The following is a 10,178-nucleotide window of genomic DNA, read 5'->3' as shown; positions in this document are numbered from 1 at the left end:
ACTTAACCCCTAGTTGCTCCAGAGGTGTGCAACCTATGATATATAGCAATTGTAAGTTGCTTTGGATAACAGCATCAGCTAAATGACATGTAATGTAATGGACTGGAGGACTTGTTGGGATGTGCTCAGTTGGCTAGTACAAACAGTGGTGCACTGTGTGAAATTGGGGAGGTAAACACAATGTGAGGCCACCTGCCTCTTCTATCTGTATTTGTGAATGGAAATGTAAAGGGAACAAATTACACTATACTGCTGTTTCCGTCATTTGGACCACCTACTGTAAAGCAACCAAAAAAACTAAACAATAAACAAACAAAAAACATTATGTAAGACGGGAAATCAGAAAATCCTTTTTGATTTAAATTCTTAAAAAACAAAATAAATTCATACACTTACTGTTCAGCACATATGCCACTAAACCTTTCCTTCTACTACTCTGAGCCAGTAATGCCATGTGCAGTCCAGTATTGGGAAGTCTTAACAGTAAGGGAGGAAAATCGCAGAGACTGTGGGAGTGAGAAGGTCAACAGAGTTCAAACTGGGCCTCTCATAAATGAGTAGCACCACCTTGGAGTGGAGTAGAAGGAAAGGCCGCCAATCATCACACCTGCAATGTGTCAACAAAGCAGTGTGAGAGGAGCATGCTCCACTGTTTGGCCTCCCACACCTCAAGATGACGGAACAGGTGGAAGAAAAGAGTGTAAAAGGAGAGGGTTGACAGAAATTTATTGTCCGCAAACAGGAGGCATTTGAAGCTGTGGTGGAGAGGAGGTCACTGAACAAACTGTTATCCATCATGGACCGCCCTCTCCCCCCCACACTGATCAACGCATTCTAGTGAATGTATCCGTATGATTTAGTACGAAAATATATGCACAACAATGCTTATCCGTCGTATTAGCATTGTTTGGTGGTTCAGTTAGTTCAGAGAATAGAGGACTTTGAGCCGGGTACAGGGCACCGCAAGCTGCCAGTCCTTTGGGGGGACATTGCGGTTAAGTTTAGGCTACAAAATAGTGAGCGTTATGGGCGACAACAGGTACGTTTAGGCACCAAAACGTCTAGTTAAGTTTGGGAAAAAGATTGTGGTTTGGATTAAAACTCCAAAGGAACACACCTTTCCTGGATGGAAGTCTATGACCCACTAGGGGTGGGAATCACCAGACGCCTCCTGATACAATATCATCACGATACTTATGTCACGATACGACATTATTGCGATTTAAAACATATTGCAACATTCTGACAATATAGTGCAATTTATAACCATTTTTCCAACTTCTAATTTTTCCCAATTTCAAATGATGCCCCCAAAAGGAACCTTTGTCAACATCTGTTTTATCTGAAAAAAAGAAAGAAAAATTTCTCTGTTTGTTCATATCCCTTCAATTTTATTGCTTTAAAATGGGATTGTCAAGTAGACAGACTGATGTACGGTTATATAATACACATACATAATAAATACTTCACGCCTGTGCATCAATACTATGCTGTATCGATTTGCTTTTTTCTCCCCCACCTCTTCCCTACGCGGTCAACTGATTTCGTATACAGCAGCAGTCATTGGGGTGCATGCGGCAAAAAAATATGTGGAATGCTTACGAATTACAGCGCTTAACTTTCGTAGCTATATGAACATATGGTTCATGAAAACAGGCTGCACTGGTCTAACTTTCTCTAAAAAGTCTCCGGCAGCTTTAAAATCGCACGGACCGCTACAGGAAATCATTCCTACCACAGGCAATACAACTGGTGGCCCAATGGTTAGCACTGGGGCCTCACAGCAAGGAAGTTCCATATTCAAATCCAGGTCGTTCTGGGACTTTCTGTGTGGAATTTGTATGTTCTCCCCATGGTTGAAACCGGAGCACCCAGAGGGTTTCCCCCCACCATCAAAAATCATGTATTCATTTTTCCAGTCAGTGCCCTTGATCAAGAAACTGGCTCAGATCTGGAGTTGGTTGCCGCACTGCTCCCTGGGGTTAAATGCAGAGAATGAATTTCGTGACATGTATGAGTATGTGACAATAAAGTAACTTTACCTTACTGACATACATCACAATACTGCACTAAAGTAGCCAACCAGGTTTTCTTACTTACTTTATAAATACTATTTTAGTAGGTTGTACACTTGTATATACAGTACATTTGTACATTCTTTCCTGTGTATATTTTCTGAACAGGTGTTCTCATCTTCTATCCTTTTTATTATCTTTTGTACATTCTGTATGTGTACTGTGTCTTAGATCTACTGCTCTAGCACTGCAATTTCCCAAATTCGGAATAAATAAAGTCTAATCTAATCTAATCTAAAGCAAGGAAGTTAAAGACCCACTCCCCCTCCCACCACTCCTCCTCACCTTCACCCTCCCCCTCCCCCTCCTCTCTCTCAGAATGAATTCCGGTGCCATAAAATGTAAGAGCAGGCAAACAGCTCCTCCCCAGCTTGTCGGGGAGTTTGTTTTAAAGTGGAAATGAGGCTGATGGCGCACTTGGCGATTAGCCCCGCGGCTAACATGAAAGGAGAGGAAAAGACAGCTGCTAATTTTCTCCTTTTGACCTTTTGGCTCCCGCTGGTATTTCATACAAACGCTGATTTATGGAGGAGCCTAACAGCTCACTGCTACTGGAGGGATTACCGTAAGAGAAAGAGAAAACGAAGCTGACCCCTAGGACTCGCACTATCTCAGTTCATTCATTTCATCTTTTTGTTTCTATCTCTGTCCTTTTCACTTCACATGTCCTTCTCCTCTCGCCCATATCTCTCTGTCGATTTCCCTTTGTTTCTCTGTCCGTCTGCCTTAGTGGATTTTCGACTCTTTATCTTTTTTTCCCCCCATCTTTATTTGTAGTCTGCTTCTGTCTGCATTTGTCCTTCATACTGCCCATCTTTCCACCCGCGCTCTTTCTATATATCTATATAAAAAATCTGTAAAATAAGCATTTACAGCACATAGGCACGTATGAGGCTCCTTTTTGCTGTGTCACACACACATTACCCAGGCCGCTGAACCATTAGTACATATAGCTACAAAAGTAATGCACTGTAATTTGTACATATTCAACATAATTTCCACAAAGTAGTTAAGGGGAAAACGGAGGACTTTCACTTAGGAAACAAGTGTTTGTTTGAAATCAAACCACAGTCATTGTTTCTAATCTTAACTAATCCTTTTACAACATTACAACGCCGCAGGGCAGTCCCCTTTGGCTTAACTTAACTGTAACGCTCGCTGAAATGACCGCAACCTCACAGTGCTCTTGGCCACATCTCTTGGCCACCTTTTCTTGGCTAAATTTCCCCTGTAATGGCCACTAACTGTCGTGTGACCGGTCGTCACCTGATCGGCTGGCAGTGGCCGTTGTTTCCGTAGGATAACTTACTACTTTTTGTGCGTAAGTTTTTGTATAATAGCATACAACCCTGTCATTTTTTTTCTTTTTTCCCTTTTCACTAGGCCCTGTTGCCAAATTTAAGAGTGTTATGTGTCTGCTTAATCCTTAATTCCTTATAAAGTTTCAGTTTATGCAATAAATTATCATTTAATGTGTACAAAATGACATAGGGCTGTTTAGTTGGTCTATGGATTGGGTTCATAGTATTTTAAACATTATTTTTGGGGCATTTTTCAGCCTTTATTTTGACAGGACAGACGAAGACATGAAAGGGGAGAGAGAGGGGGGAATAAGATGCAGCAAAGGGCCGCAGGTCGGTAAACCTCTATATATGGGCGCCCACTCTACCAACTGAGCTATCTGGGCGCCCAGGTTCGTAGTATTTTAGTTTGGTTGTGCCTATGTGTGTGTGTGTGTGTGTGTGTGTGGTGTGTGTGTGTGTGTGTGTGCGTGTGTATGTGGGCAGAGTATATACAGGTGTGTCTGATTATCCTCTCAGCAGGGAGGGGTTTGTGGAGGAGAATAGGTGAGATGGTGTGAAGAGAATGCAAAGGATATTTTATCATGTCTGGCAGGCCTGTCCCTCTTTGTCGATTAGTGGCTAATCGGTCATGTTTGTTTTAGTTGACCAACGTTTTTTCAGTCGAATGACTTATGCCAATCAACCATGAGCACATCTCTGGTAAACAATAACAAGATTTAAAATGGGTGCTTTTGCATGATTTGGTGGGGAGAAACTCAATCTTACAGATCTGTCGATTAATTCAAGTAATTGATTATTTGATAAAATTGTACGAGTGTTGACTAACAATGTCTTTAGTTGAGGACAGGCCTAATATCTGGGGTGCCTATTGTTATGGGTGCCCAGATATAATACATATGTGTGTGTATATATATATATATATATATATATATATATATATATATATAGTGATGTAAGCAGTAACTGATCTAAGGAAATGAAATGGTAAATTCTGCATCCAGTGTGTTAATGTTGCTTTTTCAGTTTAGCAGTCCTATTTGTCAGTTTGATTAAGTTTAATTTATTTGGTTTCCGACTTTCATTTTGTGTTGTTTGTTTGAGTATATTCATTTTTGGTAATAAACACCACAGTTTTTCGCACCCGTTTCCTGTTCTTAAAACCCCCTGTTTAAAATGTTCTGGTGCCACGCCACTTTGCAGAGGCGGTGGTGTGACATCATTCATATGAATGCATTGCATTATCATTACAGACTAAAGAAGAGGTTTCTCATCCACTGTGCAGTGCCCAGGCGTGAATATGAATCCACATTGTGTCCCAACAATATAGCTGCGGGGAGATTCCATCAAAAGTCAGTTTCATGCAAATCCCCATGTATGGATGGCTCCCATGTAAGGAGGCCCTAAAACGCCTCTGGTACATTCCCTTCTTCCCCTACTCTCTCTCTACAATCGCCTCTCTATTGTTCCCTCAATTTGCCAAAGGGGGAGAGAGGTGCACGGAACAATCTGAAACAGGCTAATCACTGAAAATCCCTACTTCAAACATTTTACTTGGATGTCAGCTCAGAATCACAATTGTTCCTCTTATACATTTTGCGGAATCATCCGGTGCCTATGAGATAAACGTCCCTCATTTTCGGACGGATGTCTTGTTACCTTCTGCTTTCTTTGTGTTGGCGTTCTAACCTCCGGTGGGTTTCTGAGGACTATGGTTAACTGCTCCTCAGATCTCTGCAGACAAAACCGACAACTACAATATCCACATAAAGAAACATTTAAGGGTGGAATTTGCTTCTTTAAAGGAGACATCATGCTCATTAACTGGTTCAGACTTGTATTTTACTTTATAACCTTATTGTACTATAACATGATTAAATGCTTGAATGTTCAGAAAATACATATTTTTTTCATACTGTCTGCCTGAATATACCTGTTCTCCCTCTGCCTAAAACGCTCCATTTTAGCAAGAAAAATATAAAGGTAGTTCTCAAGCCGTGGGGCGGAGATACGCAGATGGACCGTGTACTACAATCAACCGGCATGTGACTGTTACTCTGTTCTTACCTGGTTTAATATCTAAGTACATAAGTTCACAGTTAGAATGTTAGAATGTGTCTCCAGATGCTCGTAAGTGTCCGCTTGTGATCTGAAGTACGTGCTTAGGCAACAGCTCGCTTGCTGACTAGTTTTCACACGCTCTTAAATGACTGCAATATGTAGTGTTCAGGTGTCACAGTGTTAACCCTGTACATATGTAGATATATTCTTTTAATCGAACCAATTTTTCAAAATTCGATGAGCTACTCTCCAATCTTTCTATGTACTCCTTGACAACTGCAGAAGTAGCCCCCGGGGTATACGTACCCCTAGTTGGGAATCACTATTCTACATATTGGGGAATTTGGGAAGTTTTATTAAACTAAAAATAACAGTATTGTATACTGGAGGCTGCCCTTTTCCAGTCTACCACGGTGCACAGAGCTCCAGATAGCCAGGAAACATAGAGCTGGAAGCACCAGAACAAAAACAGCAACACATCACCAACGGTTTGGTAATAACATCCAAAACACATGTACTTCCAGTGGTTTCTGTGACATGTGAAATACTTTGAATGAGTACGTAATTCCGCTCACAGTTTAGTAGGTGGTCCTTAAAATAAAAGGGAGCCAAATCTGAATGTCTTGTTGCATGCCATGTTTTTTTATATAGGCAGAACCACAAAAACCGATACCGGAATGTATGTGCACACGCACTGGAAAATTGAGTGTGCATAATGTGTCCTGTATAAAAGAAAACTGGTAGTGTTTTGTCCCCCAAATCAATGAAATAAAGACAATTAGATCAATACTTAATATATGTAGGTAATAAGAGTGCGTAAAACTGAATAATCAATTCTGTAAAATAAACTGTTTGTAGCCTCTCTCTCGCTCTCGCTCTCTCTCTCTCTCTCTCTCTCTCTCTCTCTCTCTCTCATCCTTTTTCTCCACCTTTTGTCCCCCCCCCCTGGGTTTCAGAGTTCAAGCAGGTCATTAGCTGAGTGTTTACAGTGGGAAAGAGGGCATTCATTAAGAAAATGCAAGTGTGTGTGTGTATGTGCACGTGTGCCTGTCTGATCACCATGTGAATGCGTGTGTGTGTGTGTGTGTGTGTGTGTGTGTGTGTGTGTGGTGTGTGTGTGTGTGGTATCAATCACTCCAGTGTGGGTGACGACGAGGAGCTGTTTGTCTTTCTCATAAAAGGGAAAGGGATCAAAAGGGCTGGTCTACCAGCTGGACCTTCAATCACACTGGGACAACGTGAATTTAGAGCCCTGGGCAGCTGGAGCCCTGGGGACTAATGGGGTGTGTGTGTGTGTGTGTGTGTGTGTGTGTGTGTATTTGTGTGTGTGTGTGTGTGTGTTTTAAATACTGCACATTTTCCATTTCCATATTCCACGCTTGCCGTATACTTTAAAGGATCATTCTGGTTTATTACAATTTAAGTTTGGTTTCATAGTCATCATTCAGTTACGATAACATGGAAATTGTAACGTTTCAGTAGGACAGAACCACAGAGATAATAAAAGTACAAAGACATGAGTACAGTTAGGTGGTTTTAATTAGAGGGGGGATGACAAACACACAGAGCAGACTGAGGGTGGTAGGTAGAGATGATGGTAGGCAGCATGACGGACAACGGACGGTCTGCGAGGGAAACACAGGTAAGTCAGAGAACACAGACAGAAGAAACACGAGTGGATTGACTGGGGGCCTAGTTACACACAGTAATGCATGTAACGATCTGCGCTGAGGAGACGGTCAGCCCGGGTTTATGAAAGGCAGTGGGATGATGAGTGAGGGGAAAGCTGAGTGGAAACGGAGTGTTGATGGAAGCCACGCTTGAATCTCCGACGAAACCCTCACGGCAACAGACAACACACAGGGAAGAAAAGGGGAGACACACAAGGTGGGGAAGGCAGCAGACACAAAACAGTACCCCCCCTCAAGGGCGCCTCCAGGCGCCCAACAGGATGGTCCCTATGGAAGTCCCTCACCAGCTGGGGATCCAAGATGAATCTCCGGGGGAACCCAAAGACGTTCCTCGGGCCCGTACCCCTCCCAGTCCAACAATAATGCAGGCCCCTCCACGCTCCGGGCGTCCAGGAGCCGGGACGTGTAGCGGCTGGTCGTCGATGAGACGAACAGGGGGGGCCGGTTCCTCCGGAGGACAGAGGGGATCGGAGGACACCAGCTTCAGGTGTGAGAAGTGGAATGGGATGGACCGCATGGCGGCAGGCAGCTTGAGCGGCGCCGCAGGGTTCACGATGGCCTCGATTTCAAACGGACCCAGGTACCGAGGGGAGAGCTTCCCAGACTCCGTGCGAAGAGGATGTTCTTGGATGAGAGCATACCGTTGGCCGGTTGGAAGGGCGGAGCCGGGGACCTGCGCCGTCAGCCACAGTCTGTGTTGGTTCGGACGTCCGAAGCCAAGGAGTCCCGGGCCTCGGACCAACCGGTGACAGCGGCGGAGGTTGTCCTGCACGGACGGCACAGATAGTTCCCTCTCCTGGGCTGGAAACAACGGGGGTTGGAAACAGGGCCACCTCGAAGGGCGAGAGACCGGTGGCGGAGGTGACCAGAGAATTGGGGGCATATTCGATCCAGGGTAGATGATCGACCCAGGTGGTGGGGGTCTGTGCTGCCACACAGCCGGAGGGACGTTCCAGGTCGTATTTGCCCTCTCCGTCCTGACCGTTCGTCTGGGGATGGAACCCTGAGGACAGACAACAGAAGCACCCAGAGCGAACAAAAATCCTCCACCACCAGAAATGAACTGTGGGCCTCTATCGGAAAACGATGTCCACAGGTATTCCATGGAGACGGAATACATGTCGGACTAAGAGGTAGCCGTTCACTGGCCGTGGGTAATTTGGGTCTGATATATAGGGACAGATTTAGAGAATCTGTCCACCACGGTGAGTATAGTGTCATTACCTTTAGACTTGGGCAGGCCGGTGACGAAGTCCGAGACACGTGAGACCAAGGGCGACTGGGAACCGGAAGCGGTAGAAGCAGGCCAGCCCGGGGACGATGAGAGGCCTTACCCCGCGACACAGACGGGCAGGCAGCAACGTAGGCCCGAACGTCAGTGTTCATGGACGGCCACCAGAAGTGGCGCTTCAACAGCGTGGATGTACGATGCATCCCAGGATGACAGGAGAAACGTGATGTGGAATCCACTGCAACACCTGTGACCGTACCGACTCAGGAACGTAGAAGGTTAGCAGGGGCCCCCACCGGGGCGGGGTCCTGAGGTTGGGCAGTTCACCGCGCCTGATATCTCCCACCGAACAGCAGCCACCACACAGGCAGGAGGCAACACCGTCTCGGACTGGCACCGTCCTCTAGGGCGTCGAATAGCCGGGACAGGGCGTCCGGCTTCAGTTCCGTGAACCCGGACGGTACGTCAAGGTGAAATCGAACCTGCTAAGAACGAGCCCACCTGGCTGTCGAGATGAGAGCCTCCTGGGTAGACTGGATGTAAGCCAGGTTTTTGTGGTCGGTCCAGACCACAAACGGTTGTCGCACCCTCCAATGGTGACGCCACTCCTCAAGAGCCACCTGAACGCAACAGCTCCCGGGGCCCAGTCGTAGTTCCTTCTGCAGGGGTTAATTCTTAGACAAAAAAGCAAGGGTGCAGCAGTTGGTCGGAGGGGGAACGTGGGACAGGACGGCACCCACTCCAGAGGCCGAAGCGTCACCTCCACAGAACTGGAGTGACAGGTCAGGGTGTTTAAGCACCGGCGGGGAGCGAACAGATGTTTAAGCCTACCAAGGCTTGCTCAGCAACAGGGGACCAGAGAAAACGGAACTTTGGGAGACGTGTGAGTTTTGGTCAAGGGGGACGCACCTGACTAAAATTCCTGATGAAACGACGAAAAAATTGGCAAAGCCCAAGAAAACGCTGCAGCTGTTTCGGGTAGTGGGCGTAGGCCAGTTAGTAACAGCCTTAGTCTTTTCGGGATCCGCTGACACCTGCCCACCCTCCACTATGAACCCCAGAAAACGAACAGAGCGCCGGTGGAACTCACATTTTTCGGCTTTGCACGTACAGTTTGTTCTCTAACAGGCGCTGCAGGACCTGACGTACGTGGGCGACGTGGTCCGACATGGAGGAGGAAAAAAACGAGAATGTCATCGAGGGACACTACAACAAAACGGCACAAAAATCCCTCAAACGTCATTCACCCTGTTCTGAAAACGGCGGGGGTAGTAAGACCAAACGGCATAACTAGTATTCGAAAGTCCCAAGGGAGTATTAAATGCCGTCTTCACTCATCCCCCTGTCGGACCACGGACGAGGTGATAAGCATTACGAAGGTCCAGCTTGAGAACACCGTGGCGGCCCCGCAGGGGCTCGAACGTGGAGTAATGAGAGGCAGGGGGGTATTTGTTCTTAATGGTAATATCGTTAAGGCCCACGGAAATCTATGCAGGGACGCAGCGACTTATCTTTTTCCCACAAAAAAGAAACCCGCCCCCAAGGGAGACGACAGACGGGCGGATAATGCCCGGCAGCGAGCAGTCACCGATATATCGCTCCATAGTCTTCTCTCTCCGGCGGGCACAGATTGTACAGCCGAATCTTAGGGTACGGTGCGTCAGGCCGCAGGTCTATGGCACAGTGTAAGGTCTATGGGGAGGTAGGGACAGGGCTCTGTCCTTACAAACACTCCGCAGGTCAGAGTAATCGGGGGGAAGGAGGACAAATCAGAAGGAGGATACGCGGACGCGGGGACGCACACCACCGGGGGTACGGC

The 10,178-nt window shown here is 46.3% G+C and overlaps 1 long non-coding RNA gene across 1 annotated transcript in view; it reads right to left on the bottom strand.

The window, feature by feature from the left end:
* The window catches only part of LOC116702114 (uncharacterized), an 11,893-nt gene extending 2,518 nt beyond the window's left edge, over window positions 1-9,375 (bottom strand). Inside the window, exons 1-2 of the long non-coding RNA XR_004335055.1 lie at window positions 9,364-9,375; window positions 1,167-1,171 (exon numbers count right to left, since the gene is read on the bottom strand). This is a non-coding gene — a long non-coding RNA (uncharacterized LOC116702114). The remainder of the gene's footprint in view (window positions 1-1,166; window positions 1,172-9,363) is intronic.
* Window positions 9,376-10,178: the final 803 nt, after the last annotated feature.

Source organism: Etheostoma spectabile, chromosome 2 (assembly GCF_008692095.1).
Source record: "Etheostoma spectabile isolate EspeVRDwgs_2016 chromosome 2, UIUC_Espe_1.0, whole genome shotgun sequence".
Taxonomy (NCBI): domain Eukaryota; kingdom Metazoa; phylum Chordata; class Actinopteri; order Perciformes; family Percidae; genus Etheostoma; species Etheostoma spectabile.
Note: the sequence above shows the minus strand (reverse complement) of the source record. Positions and strands in the feature narration are given on the sequence as shown.